At 43.4% G+C, this 15,851-nt stretch overlaps 1 long non-coding RNA gene across 1 annotated transcript in view; it reads right to left on the reverse strand.

Annotated features, from left to right (window-relative positions):
* LOC119145644 overlaps positions 1 to 15,851 on the reverse strand; it is a 53,731-nt gene that overhangs the window by 2,678 nt on the left and 35,202 nt on the right. The window contains exons 2-3 of the long non-coding RNA XR_005103469.1: positions 7,294 to 7,445; positions 1,133 to 1,214 (exon numbers count right to left, since the gene is read on the reverse strand). This is a non-coding gene — a long non-coding RNA (uncharacterized LOC119145644). The remainder of the gene's footprint in view (positions 1 to 1,132; positions 1,215 to 7,293; positions 7,446 to 15,851) is intronic.

Genomic DNA, 15,851 nt, shown 5'->3' on the forward strand with positions numbered 1-15,851 from the left:
CATTTCTGCTACCCATTGTCACACTCTGTTATACTGTACAGCAATCCTCTCCCCTTCCAAAATGTTCCATGGAGCTCTTTCCAGAGCGAGATACACCAAGAACATGTAAACACTTAGCAAAAAAGTGTCACGATGCTTTTAAGAGATGTTATTCCTGTTTTACAAATAGAAGAACTTAATGGCTATGTTTGCACTGGTCTGCTAAAGGTGGCTGAAACCGTCCCTGAGACCAGGCTTGCCTGTCTCCCACAGGGGGTGCCTGCAAGCATTGCCTCAGGCAGGATCAAAGTATCCCTATGCAGGATTTTGGGAACCCAAAATACAGGCTTTGTCATACAGGCCTCTTGCAGACAGAGTGTGAAGGAGTTATGTGAATGGGAGGGGGATGCATTGGGGGACATACTGCATTTACAGGTGATTTGGAGCATCTCTTTTCAGTCCTCCATGTGATTTACCAAAGAGGATGCAGATGACTCAGTGTGGGAGCTAACACAGAGCACAGCATTCCTAAATTCCTGCTTGATGCCTAGTCACTACAACTCCCCATCTTTCACTAGCCCATGGATTCACTAACTAGTTGTTTATTGGCTGCATAAAAGGACATAGGAAATGTATTTTCACAAAACAATAAAATGTGAATTTTCCATGATTCAAACAAATAGAAGGATACTCATCCAACCTGTGTGCACAGACACAGATGCAGTGGGTGTATGTTTCTTATGGGCATATTTAATGCATGTGCAATGCTGGGAGAGAAAAAAATCAGGCACATGTTGATCTGGGTGCTCATTCTGCAGGAGAGGAGCCTTACTGTGTGCATGTGCCAGGTAATTTTAAAACTTAGTGTTTTCTTCAAAGGGAAGTGTGTGTAGAAGGAAATATCCCGCTCCACAAAGAGCTGGGGAGGGGCTGTCCTTTATTCAGGCCAGAGATCTGCGAGTAACTGGCCAAGCAAGAATAAGGGAAGGGGTAACAGATGGAGATAAGGAGGCAGGAACAAGCTGCAGTTCGGCTGAGAGCCTGGACTCCGTGTCTTTACTGGCTGCAGGAAAGCACAAAGGGAAGATTCAACACAGGTCAACGTTAAGGAAAGCCCTGTCCCGGGAGACTGCGACGTTGCAAATTGCCTTACCTGTACTTATTTCTTGGGTGTTTCTTAGAGATGATGACTTTGCACCTCTGTTTACCTGCTCTCTCCTTCTTTTCCGTCGAGACTTAAACAGAAAGAAGACAGCAGGTTACTAAAATAAAATAAAGCAGCTCACGAAAGAAAGGGCAAACTGACTTGGAAAACCAGGAGCCATCTCTATTCCTACCAGCTGGAGTTTCTCCCACTTCTACAGCCATTAAAGTTATGAAATGTTTGGATGTTTTACTAATTCCATTAAGAACCAGAAAGGCTGTTCCCACCATGACCAGAAAATGAAACACCAGCAATCACACGGGAAAATACTCAACTTTCCAGACTCAGCAGTTTTATTAGTGCAAATACCCTCCAGATAGACAGCCACACATTTGGCTGCTTCCTTACACTGAACCCTAACTCAGCCTGCAGAGGCTAACCCGGTGGTACTCACCTCCAGTTCATTGCTCACTGATGAGGACCCTGACCCAGGATTTAGACATGTTTTGTTTTGTTTTGTTTTGTTTTGTTTTGTTTTGTTTTGTTTTGTTTTGTTTTTTCCTCTCTTTTGTAGACTGCCTGAGTGACTTTGGGCAAGCTGTTAGCTGTGTCTGTGTCCCAGTTTCCCAGCTGTGAAAGGGAAATAATAGCACTTCTATGCTTCAAAATGGCACTAAGAAGCTTAATTTTGAGGCACCTACTACAGGACACTAATAAAAATCTTGGAACCACCATTTGCCAGGATCCCTCCCTAGCCTGGGTCTAGTTCTTCCCTAGGCCTTCTCTAACAGCAGCAAATGCTAATGTGACAAGCACAGGGCTTTTTTGTGGTGTGGCGTATGCTTTTTCCTTGATCACACAGGTCCTGGAGTCATGGGATTGTGGATAATCTCACTCTTTGTTAAAATAAAGCCTAAAGTTTCATGGTCAGGAGATTGCAGCATACAGGGCGGCAAAGACAAGGAATGAATGCCTAAAGGCATGAATGTGAAGGGGCAGCAACTGAAACAACCTGACATTAGTTATTTTAAAGTATCAAGATTTCTAAGCCGATAGAAGTTTTATTAAGGATTAAAAAATGATTCATAAGTGCAGAGCTGACAAAACCGAGTTCTGTTCTTCCTGCTTTTAGCCCTTCAGGTGCTGTTGCAGTACAGAGCAGATCAGCATATTTCACTCCAATTCACCAGTACAGGCAACTTCAACCCCAGCACCACCTGAGTCTTTGAGAAAGTGAGACAGAGCTCAGCACCGAGTTTTGAAGCCAGCTCACACTACGGCAATCTTGCTCACTCAGGCAGCAACATGACGAGTGCATTAGCATTTAGCAAAGGTACATATAGCCATGGTCCCTGCCTCAAGGAGCTTACAGCATTGCAATACAGAGGGACTAGAACAGGAAGCCACATAAAAAGGAAAAGAGTTCAGCGGACATGCTGGTTATGTATTCCTGCAACCACATCAAGCCTGGTCAAAGGGAGGAAGCAATTGTGCCCTTGAATGCAATCCCCACTGGTGAATCTGGGCCCTGGCAGCCACGCGTGGCTCGGCACAGATCGGCAGGGCTTCCCAGTGCCCTCTCCCAGGGCCAGCCCACCCTCCCGCACCGGGCTGAGAGGCATGCAACAGGCAGGCATGCCTACGTTAGCTGTAAGCCACGCATGCAATTAAATTACTGGCTGGTTTGGCTAGTGAAAGCAGGCACGAGCTATGTACAATCTGCTAACATTTTCAAATCCTGTCATTAAAAATTCCTCGCTCCAGCCTGTGCCAAACAGAGTGAGTAAAGGCCGTGGATCCCAGGGCCCTGGTGCTCTCATCACAAGCTGCCTTCTTCCTACAGCAGCCCTGTTCCTGGCACAGCTGCATAGACCCCAGCCCGTCCCAGACCTCTGTACCCCAGGAGTGTCGAGACCCTCCTGCTAATTCTTCTGCCTCAGGGCTGGGCTGAATTGTGTGTGGTCTCAGCCCAAAAGGAGGGACAGCTGTACCTGGCCTGGGTCTCAGAGAGGGGCTGCCTGTTCTTCCTAGGAAGCTGGAAAATTCCCAGGCAACCACATAAAAGAAAGAAGATCTTCTCAAGAGCCAAGGAAAAGAGTCAGACACACAGGACCATGGAGGGACTTGCTCAAGGTCACATTGGAAGTCAGTGCTCGAACTGGACTGGGACAGGAGGACCCCTAATCCCTAGGTTGTACTACTTCCCTTAAACCAACTCACACCAAGGCAAATCAGGATAAGAAAATGATCAGACTAAGGAAACTTCCTCTAATATTACGGATGCCAGCACCTCCAGATGATGATGCTGGTAGCAAGAACCCATTCCTAAAGCTGTACAGAAAGTGATTTGTCCTTGACTGCTCTGTGGTGCTTAACTATAACTAAGATCACTCCGGCTTCTTTGAGTATCCCAAGTCCAAAATAGCAAATTTCGCAGTTTAAGCCACCTTGTGGAGGCACAAGGGGTACTATAACCTGATCTTACTTAGCAAAAGCGGTCAGTATGTCTCAGCTATTTAGCATTCCTCTGCAGAAACCCATCAGGCTGCCGTGTGGAGCACTGCACATCCTGTTCTCCCTCTATATAGTTTATCGCTTTCTTAAAGAGAAAAAGTAAATGGGCCAGATCTGCAGCTGACGTAAATCAGCATCTCCCTCCTGAAGTCAATGAAGCTACACCAGCGGGCACTAGCTAAAGATCTGGCCCAGTGAGTTTAGTGCCATGAGGTTATGAATCACTGTTATTATGTGGCGCTGCATGTAATTGCCTGATCCCTTCTCCCCATCTCCCCAAGGGGTCCGGAGCAGCCCTCCTCGTAATGCTGCCAGCAGCAGGGGGAGATGAGAGTGTAATGTTCAATTATCTTTTGCATGTTTTTCCAATAGCAAATCACAGCAGGGGATGTGACCCCCTGCTAATTGGAAGTCACGTCCTGGGGGGTTCTCTTCTTCCCTTTTGCTCCAATGTATATATTTGTATTAAATACTGATAAATGGCACAAATGCGGAGAGGTGGTAGATTCTGTGCAGTTGCGGCTCTAATGAAGATTTCTCTCACAGATCTGCTTTCCTCTAGTTTCAAACATGTTCAATCATGTTTATGCTAGGTTTTTGCATGAGAGGTTAAAGCTGATGGAGATTCTTTCAGCCAAACCTGACTTAAATCAACTGAGCCGTTCCTGTGTTGCAGGAGGATAATGTTTCTTTCACTACCATCTACCACAAGGTCTGAAATCCCTCCATGACCGCTTTGTGTTTCAGAAAGGGTGAAACCCAGAGATGGTAATGCAATAGACAGGAAGTATTTCTGTGTAGCTCATCAGCAAGCCAGTTTAGTTTTTCAAAGGGATTTAATCCGGGTGAAATTCAACCCTGTGGTCAATGAAGCACTTACATTCCTCCCGAAGCTCAGCAATAAGGCGTAGGCACCGAGGGGTGAGATTAACAGGCAGCAATTTCCCAAGGGGGACACACAGGCTGTGTCACCCTGTTGGCACTGCAGGGTGATGGGTGTGCTCTCTGGTGTCACCCAGGCCTGACAGCACACTTCCCTCTGTTCTAGACAAGGGTCACCCGACCTTCTGGTGTCCCAGTGACGAGCTGCTGCTTCAGGAACTGCGCAGAGAGACCATCGCTGTCCCCACACTCCCTTTACCCCTTAGGTCTGTGTCTCAGGCTTTCACAGCCTTGTAAGCCCATAAGACACAAGTACCTGGTCAACTTGTTCTATGTGATGTCCCCAGCAGTGGGGTGGCTGTTTTGGAAAGAGCACTGGACCATAACCAAGCATGATTTCCCAGCAACATTACCATCAACCTCCTCCTCCACCCAGTGCCAACATATCAAATATGCTCTCATGCCACAAACCATCCCAGCCCCGTCTCATGCATGGAAAGATGATACCTGGGAAGCCTGTTACATCATGATGCTGTGAGACACAATTGTGTACCTTTGAAATGCACCCAGCACCTATTGCATCATGAGAGATGTACCAAGAGTATGATTACAGAAGGATAAAAGGTGTTTCTTTAATAACGCATTAGCCAACGTGTTTAATGAATGAATTTTAAATGCCAACTGCAGACAGAACGAGGTCTATTTCAACACACATTAGCTGATCAAGGGAAACCTCATGAGGAAGTCTAAAGGGAACAAATGAACTTGGCAAACTGGAGAATCCAGCCCACAGAAAATTTAATGGGAATTAGGGCCCTAATTCAGCAAGGTATTTAAAGACAGATTTTTAAAGATGCTTAGTGAGCTAAGCATTTAAATAACTTTAAAAATCTCATCCACCAACATGTAATGATCTCTAAGCCTGTGTTCAGATCCATCTCTGTTCATTTCAGCAACGTAAGCAGTACTGAAATGCTCTGCTGAATCAGGACCTAAATCAAATTTAACAGGCTAATCCAGAAGTTATCTGCATCCTATACAAGTTACTAAGGGAAGATTTCTCCTCCCATTTTCAGGTTCTAGAACCCTCTTGTGAAATCAGTTCTCACTATTTTATTAAATTCTGTGGGTTAGTTACAACAAAAAAAATCCATAGCTAAGTAATCATTTTCTGTCAAATTCTGTCAGCAGACCTTCTGAGAAGAGCAGACATTTAAATTCAAACAGCAGAATCGATATCCAACCACTGTACAATAATTTGGAGATATGCAACACAGTGTTCATGTGACACATAAAAATGATGTTTTATAAACAGCTCTTCTCCCATTTTATGTCTGATAGGGAATATGACTCACAGTTGCCTCTGAGCACTAACCCAGCAGGAATCTTAGAGGAGGTAGAAGTGAAAGGAAGCTCAGATGCCACAGGGATGGGCACTGTGCAAAAGCACAGATCAGATCTAGTGGTTCCTGTTCTCAGTGAGTGAAAGTGGCAGAGAATTAGGACAAGTCAGAGGTTTAAGCCTCTGTCTCAATTGGACAGGGAGAAAGAAGTCCCTGCATGGGGATTCCTCCACTCCAGCTGGCTGCTCATAAAAAAAGTTTGCAAACACATTTTAAGAGGGAGTGGGAGGGACTGATAAGGTGAAGAGGAGACCCTTGACACTATGCAGTTCTTTCACCCCTGCAGTGAAAGCAAAAGCAATCTTGGCCAGATCTTGAGAGAGTGAGATCAGATCCTGGAGATAATACTTTAAAGTGTCTCCAGAAGAAGTGGCTGACACCCCATGCTGCAATGAAAACCTGATAAGCATCGAGTACTTGACAAAGCTTCAAATAGAAAAGCTTGAAGTGTAATGTGCTTCTTTGCACCCCAAGGAGTCTCTGCCCACATCTCCAGAGCATGAAGCACCCTGGCTGCTGGTGGTGCTGCACAGGCACCGTGGCTTTGCCTAGAGCCATGCTCAGGGGAAAGCGTTCACATGTAGGCGGCTGTGGCAGCAAGAAGCTGTGATGGCACCACATCCCCTGTCACATCGCTAGCCTCAGGGAGCAGCAACCTCCACCGCTGCCCTGCTTCCACCCCCTTGCAGCCCCCACTCTGTCATGGGCAAGTGTTACCCTCAAACAAAGTTGAGAGTATTTTTTCAATAAGGGCAATATGGGAAATGTTTTGGTCTGTACTGCAAAAATAACCACTTTACAAAGAGTCCCCCTCATACTTGTCAGTGGCCCCAAAGGTGCTACTCTCAGTATGTACAAGTGTAAGAAATTGGGCTGCAATGTGTTTCATATTACTATGATGGGGAAGGTTTGGGGGGGGTGTGGGGGGTGTGTGGGTGTGGAAGTAGTACTGCTTTTGAAAAGCCATTCTAAACTACATTTTTATTTCCTAGGGCAAATTAGCATATACTCTGGGCCCAACCTGGGCTACAAAGATTATCAAGTACAGCTGTTGGCTTACATGTGCAAAACCCCCATGTTCCTGAATAAAATTGTGCTGCTGAAACGAACCTGCACTGGTATGAATTATGCTGGGTATGACCCGCTCGTCAGCCAGCAGGAGGGTTGTTGGTGGGATCCTGCTGCTGCTGGTTTCACAGTGAAGGAGAGTGGCTGATCACTGGTGGTATAACTGGTATTACAAAAAAACTTTAGGCTGAGGTGGGATCAGCTAAACAGCTACAACACCGTAAGATACCGTTGAAATGTCATTGCCTTTACACAACACGTTCCCGGCCAGCAGCTCTGCTGGAGAATGCTTTGTGCGCTTACCTGTGCTGCTTAATCCTCTTCAGGAAAAAACACCCGCAATCGCTCCTGCAGTGGGCTGGAGTGTGGAGCAGGGGAAAACGGACATGAGATGCTCTGCTGCTGCATCAGTAACCTCCTGATGGGCAGGACATTTTCAGCTCACTCAACTGCATCTGGAGGAAGGTAATTATTTACAACTTCTTTGAGAACATAGCTAGGACCAGGGAAACTTCGTTTTTGCTGTCTAGTCTTTCTCACCAGCCAAGCAAAATCAGGCAGGCATCACCTGAGTTTTTCATGATATTTCGCATCATATTACCAGCCACCATGACAAAGGTCTGGGATGTGTTTGTGGCCTCATTCTGCATTCATATGGGGAGTTCTATGGATGTAAATACACAAGCATAATTTTTAATGAAAATTTTACTGTGCGGGCAGTGAAGTGTGAGGTTTGTGTCCATACTGTTCCCCCTCTCAACAGATTTCTTGTGGCTTAAGTCCACTGTCCTGTACAGTGGCAAGAAAACCGAGGTAGCCAAGACTGCCAGTGAGCTCCCTGACATAGCCACACATTCTGTGTCCAGATCTGGCTCTGGCCCTGCTGATTGCCCTTGCTCAAGAGCTGCAGGTAACCATCCCTCAACTCCAGCGCTATGTGTTGGTTCATGTTGGTTCTCCCTCCTCCAGTTTAGGACCATCAGCAGGTCTGTTTCAAACCAAGTACGTGGACTGTTTTGGGTAACCTGGTACAAATGAGACACCACCTTTCCTATAGACCCTTCCAGCAGCAGTTCTTGTTGAAGGCTGTCTTTGGCAGATGGTTAATAACAAACAGGCAGAGGGCATTCATGAGTTAAACCAGATATTTGCAGCCAGCAACTGCTGTAGCTGGAAGGATGCTGGCAGCTCACTTCTGTGTTTAGCGACATGGAAACTCTGTGGAAACTCATTAAAGCAGTAGCTTGACCTGGTCTTCACTTCAGTGATTAGCATCAGAGGTCTCCCTCATGGACTGCCCACTGGGACAGTTTCCAAATGGGTATGAGTAAAATAACAGTAAGAACAGGAATGTTAGTAGCTTAGCTAGTCAGAGTCCAGTGGTACAGTTACAATTAGCTAAGACCTAATCAAAATCTGGGGAAATCTCAAAAGTTAGGGGAAAAAATTAGAATGTTCCATTTCAAAAGAGAAGTAGAAACCTGAAAGATTTCCTTGGAGCCCAGAAATGAGGGGGGAAAAAGAGGAAACACTAAAATAAGCAAATGTTTGAGTATTCCTCACTATCTATAGTGGGTTCCAGTGCTTCTGCATATAGAAATTCTATGATCTTTGAAAGACTGACCAAATCCAGACTCTCATTGTTGAAGAAGAGCAGCTGCTGGCTTCTGAGAGCCTGGAAGAGAAGGCTGGAAGTGTCAATGCTCCAGCATAAGCTGACATGGTCAGATTTTCCAGACTCCCAAGAGCATAGTGATGGGATGAGCAGTAGCTCCAAGACCTGGTGGCACACCAGCTCCATTTCACTGCATCTGTGGTGACATGGTGCCAAAGACTCTCTAAGCTCTAGAAAGCACAGCCCTTTGGACTTTCTGCATGAGATGTGTGCTCTAGGACTGTATTATCTGGAAGCCTGGGCTCCCTGCAAGCATTCATCAAGCAGAAAAAAGGCTACACAAGTTTTGACAGAAGTCTTCTTGGGCAAAGCCTGTGAAGTGAATATCTACCTGTAGCTGACCATTTTTCCTGTGTTTCTTCCCAAGGAGCCTATAAAGACTTAGAGCAAGCAAGGAGTCTTACCTTGTAAGCTTCTAGGCACTTGATGCCTCCAAAGGAAAACCCAGACTCAAGTGCTGGGAATACCAGGGTCAAATCCTGTCTCCACTATTGACTTTCTCTGTGGCCTCGGGCAGATAATATCACTGTGTGCCTAAGTTTCTGCAAAACATGAGGATGACTGAGCTACCCTTTATAAAGCGCTTGGGTGCTAAAAAGTACCATGTAAAGAATTAATCCCACAAGTAAGCTTTGCAGAGCTGGGCTTATAGGTAATTGATTATTGCCAACTTTATTTTTCAAGTGGGTTTCATGTGTGTATTTTCCCACAGAGATGTTTCTTCTAGTGGCTGTGTGTAACTCAAAGCTGTCAGGTTGGATTTCATGTGTTGGGTGGAAAGTAAATGTAGGTTGCATGTGTCCTACAAATCTTACAAGAACTCTTTTCAACTGCCCATTGACACAGTGTATGAAATTGCATACACTGGAGTGGGCATTCCTCCTGGTTTTCTATTAGAAAGTGGGAGGAAAATACCTCTTGTTCTCTAGTGAGGGTTTAATTTATGTGTGAATGCTCTTTGGGTTTCCTGTGAATGGGAAACCAAACATGGTGAGGGGAAAAAGAAAGAAAACAAAAAAAACCAAACACAAAACAACCTAAAACCTCACACACAGCCCCAGCACATAAACCAAACACAAAGGTTGATTTTTATCAAAATAGCTCACATTTCTGATGCTTTTCAGCAGCACATATTTGATTAAATAACTCAGCAAATGGGAACAAAGAGGCAAATTAAATGAAGCAAGCAGCTAAAAAAAATACATTGCAACTGGAACAGGCCTGCAGGAAGGATTAAGAAACAGTCACTAGTGTGGGCCTAGAGGTTTGTAAGTAACTACTGTCAGTTCATTAAGAGGAGATGCCTGAAAAGGCCTTCACTTCCAGAAAACAGTAAATTGTAAAGGATTCCTGGAAGATGAGCCACTTTCAAAGGCAGACATGCAGGAGAGCAAAAGGTAAATGAAAGCCCATGAGAATTATTTACATAAATTATTCCGAGGACCTAAGTATTATTTGCTCCAGGTCTTGGTCTGCCAGTACTTTTGGGACAAAACCTAGACCTGCTTCCCAGAGAAAAGACTTCTGGAAGTACAGCCAGGGGGCTCTGAATACATCATGAAACTCCTGCCATTAGAACAGATATCTGGGAGTAGACAGATGTCCTCTTCAATACCAAGCCCATTTAAAAAACAATTGGAGCTATGCAGCAGTGAATAAAAAATTCCTAGTTAATGAATCTCAGCAGATATTTGTTATCTTTTCAGACTCTTGAGTTAACAATTTCTTTGCCAGACGACGGCTTTAACAGTTATGAATTCCATTTTTTTCTTTAAAGTTTTCATGTGGTCTGAGCATGCATTTCACTTGCTTTCAGTATGAATAAAGAAAATAGGAAATAAGTCTTTTCAAACCTCCTACATTTAAAATCCTTAGCAGCCTTAGGATATTTGTTTATCACCAATCCTCATCTTGGTTAAAGGCCACCTAATATCTGCATATCTGCACGCTTAAAGCATATGTTTACTACACTAATGTTGACTAAAGGTATCTGAAAGGCTGGCCACGGCCTCATATCAGGTCTCCCTCTTCGTGAGCAACAACCTTGGAGTCCAGTCAGTGGAAAGAGTAATGTGTGTGTAGGTTTCAAGATTTCAAATCTCATTTCTTCCTCTAGCATCCTCTCCTTATCACTATGGTGGCAAAGGGGACAGGCTTTCTTGCAGCTTCTAGCACGGATGTGTATGAGAAACAGAGGATGCTTGGTTCCCTTCATTTAGTATTTCAGCATCACTTCTAGGTTTTTTTGTCCTTTTTGACATCCTTTGTGCCTCGTATCCTGTGGCGGGTATAATAAAGGAGCAAATTGGGAAGGCAGAGATGATAAAAAAAGTTAAATACACAGAGATGCAACATTACATTACACTTACCCCAATGTCACAGCAGGCAGCCACCAAAAGAAGATGCCTGAGTCTAGCCCATTACCACCCCCAGCCACTCCTTACATGAGATCTAAAAATCATCTCAAAGAAACAAGTTTGTTTGCTAAACCAGCAGAAAACAAATTTTTTTTTTCTTGTATGTGGTTAGTTTCTGTGTCAACTCACGCACATTCGCATGATCTGCAGACACTATGTGAGGGAGGGGCAGGAATATGTGAGGGGGGGAAGAGAGGGGAAAGTAGGTTACATCAGATTAAATTGAACATAAAACTGCACCCCAGATCGCCAGTGGCAGATCTAAATCTACCAACACAGTCATCAGAAGTCTGAATGGGATACTGAATTACATGAGAATCCATAAAGGTTTTTTGCCATATAAAGAGAAGGTTTGAGAAGTTTTAGCTAAAAGTTTCAGACTCTGTAGCAGACACCAGAGAATTAAGGCTGTAAGCGCAACAGTGAAATCAATGTTTATTCATTTATTTTAATATAACAAAGATCATTTAATTCCAAGAATAACAGTAATCAACCTGCAGTATATTAATACTGAAATGGTGTTAAAATGGTGAGTAAGGATGTTTCATCATCAATAGTCCTTGTAAGTTATCCCTGTCATTAGGATTTGTTTTTCATTAAACTTGTGAAGTTAATGTTTGACAGCTCTACAATACTGTGATAAGGTGATTACTATTTTTACCAGCTGCATGAAATGTACCCAATATTACATAGGGTACCTAGCCTATAGGCATAGTTCATGCAGCACGTAAAATTTGGATGATTTAGGGATTTAAAAGAAAATTAATATTTGTGGTTTTGTTAAAGGTTAAAAAAAATCTCTAAAAACTGTTATTATAGATCTCAGTTTTCAATGTATGATAACAAACTGTTAAAATCCCCATGTATGGAGGTTGCAATGAAGAGTAATGAAGGATGTTTATCTTGTAACTTGTCTTCTGTGCTAGATACGCAAACAATACTTTCACAGTCATCTGAAGATTTTTCATACAATTGCAGAAAGCTGAATCTTACTAAAGAACATGCATTTAAATGGCCTAGATTTGTCTCCATCTTTACTAAGAATACACAAAGTAGCACTCAGAAAATATTTTAGTATTATGTACAGCATTACTGAGAATTTTGCTGGAATATAAGGGCCAGTCATTATATGCATTTTCAAAAAGGATTTTGATTAATGTAAGTTCAAAAATTAGCTAAGAGGATAATGCGCTTTATCAGTTAGATCTGTCAGTAACATGTTTATAGCACACACAGAGTTCGAACTAATTTTAGCTATTAGTTCAGGTATCAATGTTTCAGCTTATGCTGAAATATGCTAATTCCTGCCTGTGCCTGTGCTAGCCCTATTAAAGACAACTTGAGTGTCTCTGCAGATACCCACAGCTGCGCTCTAGACAAAGCCGGAATGATTTTTGAAGCTAAGGTGAGAAAGAGATCCAGAAACATGGCCTCAGCTCAACAGTAAACCACAAAGGTTGAATTCAACGGGATGGGAGCAAAGGTGTAAAACTAAAGATCTGCTTTGCAGAATCAGGGCCCTTAAGGTGAGCTAACAGTATCAAACGCTCTGCAGCCAACCAGAAGTCCATCAATATTTTGGGATCTGACTACTCAGTATCCGCCTCCATTCGCAGCTCCATGGCCAAAGAGCATCCAGGCATGTAATGAATTTTTTTAGTTTTGCATCTGCCAGAAGGGAATCACATTGCTCCAAATGTTTGTGTTGCAAAACTGCTTGCCTTTTCTCAGACACTCACACTGATGCGAGACATAAGCTCACCATGCTTACACCATTAGTCAGAGACCTTGATGTCTGAACCAAGTGTTCCCTTACTGAAAACTGGGCCACTCTTGCTGAATCTGATAGATAAAATATTTATGAAAGGTGCGAGGAGCTCATTTGTTAAGATATGACTGGTGTTAGCAGAGTGTCTCTGACTGACATGAGTAATTAATTAAAAATACACCGAACTGTCTCAGACAGAATACAGATTTGAGGGGGGAGGTCCAGGCTAAACTCATGTTTCTCCTATCAGCAGATGGTACTGGCATCCTGTTGCTGGAGGACCACGTTCCCCCCCCCACACACATCCCCTCCCTCACCTTCGTGGCTTTACTTTGGAAAACAGGGAATCATCATGGTATGAGAGGAAAAAGAAGCGTTTGTCCTTTGGCGATAGACTCATTACAAAGTGCTGGTTCAGCAGAGCAGAAGAAACAAAGGACCTGACTACTGCTACATGGTACTCCCTCCCGGTTTTCCAGTAAAAGTTTGACATTAGAAACCAGTTCTTATATAGAGTAGTTGTTTCATTTAGTAGAATTACACATGTGCAAAAGATAAAACTAAAAGTTTCTAAAAGTTAAGCAATTCTGGTGAGGATGAAAGGCTGTCTGTAAGCCATGTATTTGCTGAGAAAGAAGTCCATTGTGTTTGGAACGAGGATGGAATCCATGTCTAGCCTTTGTGTCACAGCTGCATCTGCATACCTTAAGAGTGTTAGAGCCTATATACCAAAGGAATGGAGAGATGAAGAGATTTGGCTGGGGGAAATGAGAATTTGGCAGTAGTGCTGACGTGTAGGTGAAGTCTACACTAGAGACCTGTGCTGCTCTGTGTTAACTAGCAGCGCAGTTGTTTATTACCAGCCCATGTTCTACATCAGCATGAACACCTTGCCCCTGCCCCAGCCTTCCCTTTTGACAAATCTTACTTCTCTGAGGTGAACAAAATCACACTTCGAAACCTGCCAACTGCACCTTCAGTGGGAGAAGCTACTACTGTACCCAGTCCAAAAATCCTGGCTACGTTATAGGGATCTTCTGGTGTGACCCTCAATAAGTATTTATAAACTTGACTGATTACAGGCATAACTCCCACCAGGTTCTCAGGATTTGGCCCTATGGGCTTTATCTTATTGACCTGTACAGCAGAAATTACAATCTTTTCCTTCCTCATTTGAGCACTATGATTTGTTCCTTAGTGGGATATTATTAATTATGTAGCACCAAGAACTCACTGGGAGATTTTCAGGCAACATCTATTCCAATAAATTAAATAATGCCAGGGTCATTCCCAGGCAAGGGTACTTGGTGGTCCCTAGCACAGTCTGGGTCTGTGCCAGGTAGCATTCCCCCCAAAAAAACCCACCAAACCTAGGCACAATTTAGAAGCTTGTATGGTCCAAAGACCATTCCCAACAGGCAGGTTGGATGCAGCTAACCCATCTGGTATGATAAGACAGATTAATTGTAGGAGATGGGACACTTGGGCCCATTGCCAGGGAATGTCCCTGGTACAATTACTTGCCTGGACATATATTCAAGCTGTAAGTGTGGGAAGAACAAGGCAATTTGTTAGTGGTTTTATAACCATATTTATCATTGTCATAGTCAGACACATAAATAAATACACAGGATGTTGCTGTCATTAAGTATCCTGATGCCAGGTCTCCGTAGCTATGTCTGTACTAAGTGAAAAAGGCTGAAGTCTGTCCCTGGGTGGGACGTCGGCTGATACCCATAGAGCTAGACTGCCCCTTCACTCCTTGGTCAGGCTGCCAGCTGCTGAGGCATCAGCCCAGGCTTCCCCAAACCATGACAGAGAACTGTCCACAAGAGCTATCCATGGGTGACAGTGTGACTGAGCTTTACCCTATGCCCTGAAACTTCATGCTGGCAGCTTAGATGCAGCTTTGTATTCTGGAGCCCTTTGCAAATACAGACAGTGCAGCAGGATGAACACTTTTACAGAATACTGAATAGCAGCAGAGTATCCTTTCTTCCCTGTTTTCTTTACCCTGAAACCGTGGCATCAGTTCAGCAACGTGTCTTAAGCTCCTTGCATCTCCACCTCATCACAAAACTCCTCAGCCAGTGAATGATGCAGGTGGAATGGGGCTCCAAAAGAAAAATCTCTTTTGTGAGAAGCAGGAGGCAGAGGTCCCCAGCCATGGACTGGTTTTGTGTTGATTCAGCACTACAAAAACTAATTCTGTCCTCGTTCAAGAGATGCAGAAATTTTTTTAACATCTTTAGGTATGGAGCTGGAAAGTAGGTCAGGCAGAATAAGTGTGACGAGACAGGCCACTCATGGGGAGGTGGAAAGTTCAGCTATTATAAGTACAGTTGTGACAAGTTTAGATTTGGCATTCGCTGATTAGGATGGCTCAAACGTTTAATAACTTCAGCCTTCTCCTGAAAGGACAGTGTGCTTGTGTTTGTCCTTAAAACATTTTGTGGAGTTAATGGTAGATAGTAAAGGATTTATTTTAGGGGCTGAACATTCCATTAAATAAGCAATTCCAAGGTACTTAGGACAGCATAACACAGTAATTTCAGAAATTACACTTAGTATTACATAGTCAGTTTTAGGGCACTTCATTTTTAACTACAGTGTGTTAATGAGAAAGATCCAGCTAACAGTAAAGCTAACAACTGTGTGTGACATGATCCATACCTATTAAGATGTATTAATGTAATGTAATGAAACATTTTCAAATCAAAACATTATTTATTATGTACGACTACCTACACTTCATTTTGTACAGAAATGATCGAGACTGGTGTTATTTTACTTATAAAATAGCCCCCACCTTTCAAAGAGATCTCAATAAAAAAATAATTATCATAAATCCACTATTTTAAAAGTGGTTCCTTAATGTTCATACCAGTAAGGCTGGAAATCTTGTATAATCTATAATATAAGAATATCTACAAAAGCCAGTTAAAACCCCAAATTCCAACCAAAGCAGGTACAAGCCTGACCACTCATTTACAAGCTAATG

Source organism: Falco rusticolus, chromosome 3, assembly GCF_015220075.1.
Source record: "Falco rusticolus isolate bFalRus1 chromosome 3, bFalRus1.pri, whole genome shotgun sequence".
Taxonomy (NCBI): Eukaryota; Metazoa; Chordata; class Aves; order Falconiformes; family Falconidae; genus Falco; species Falco rusticolus.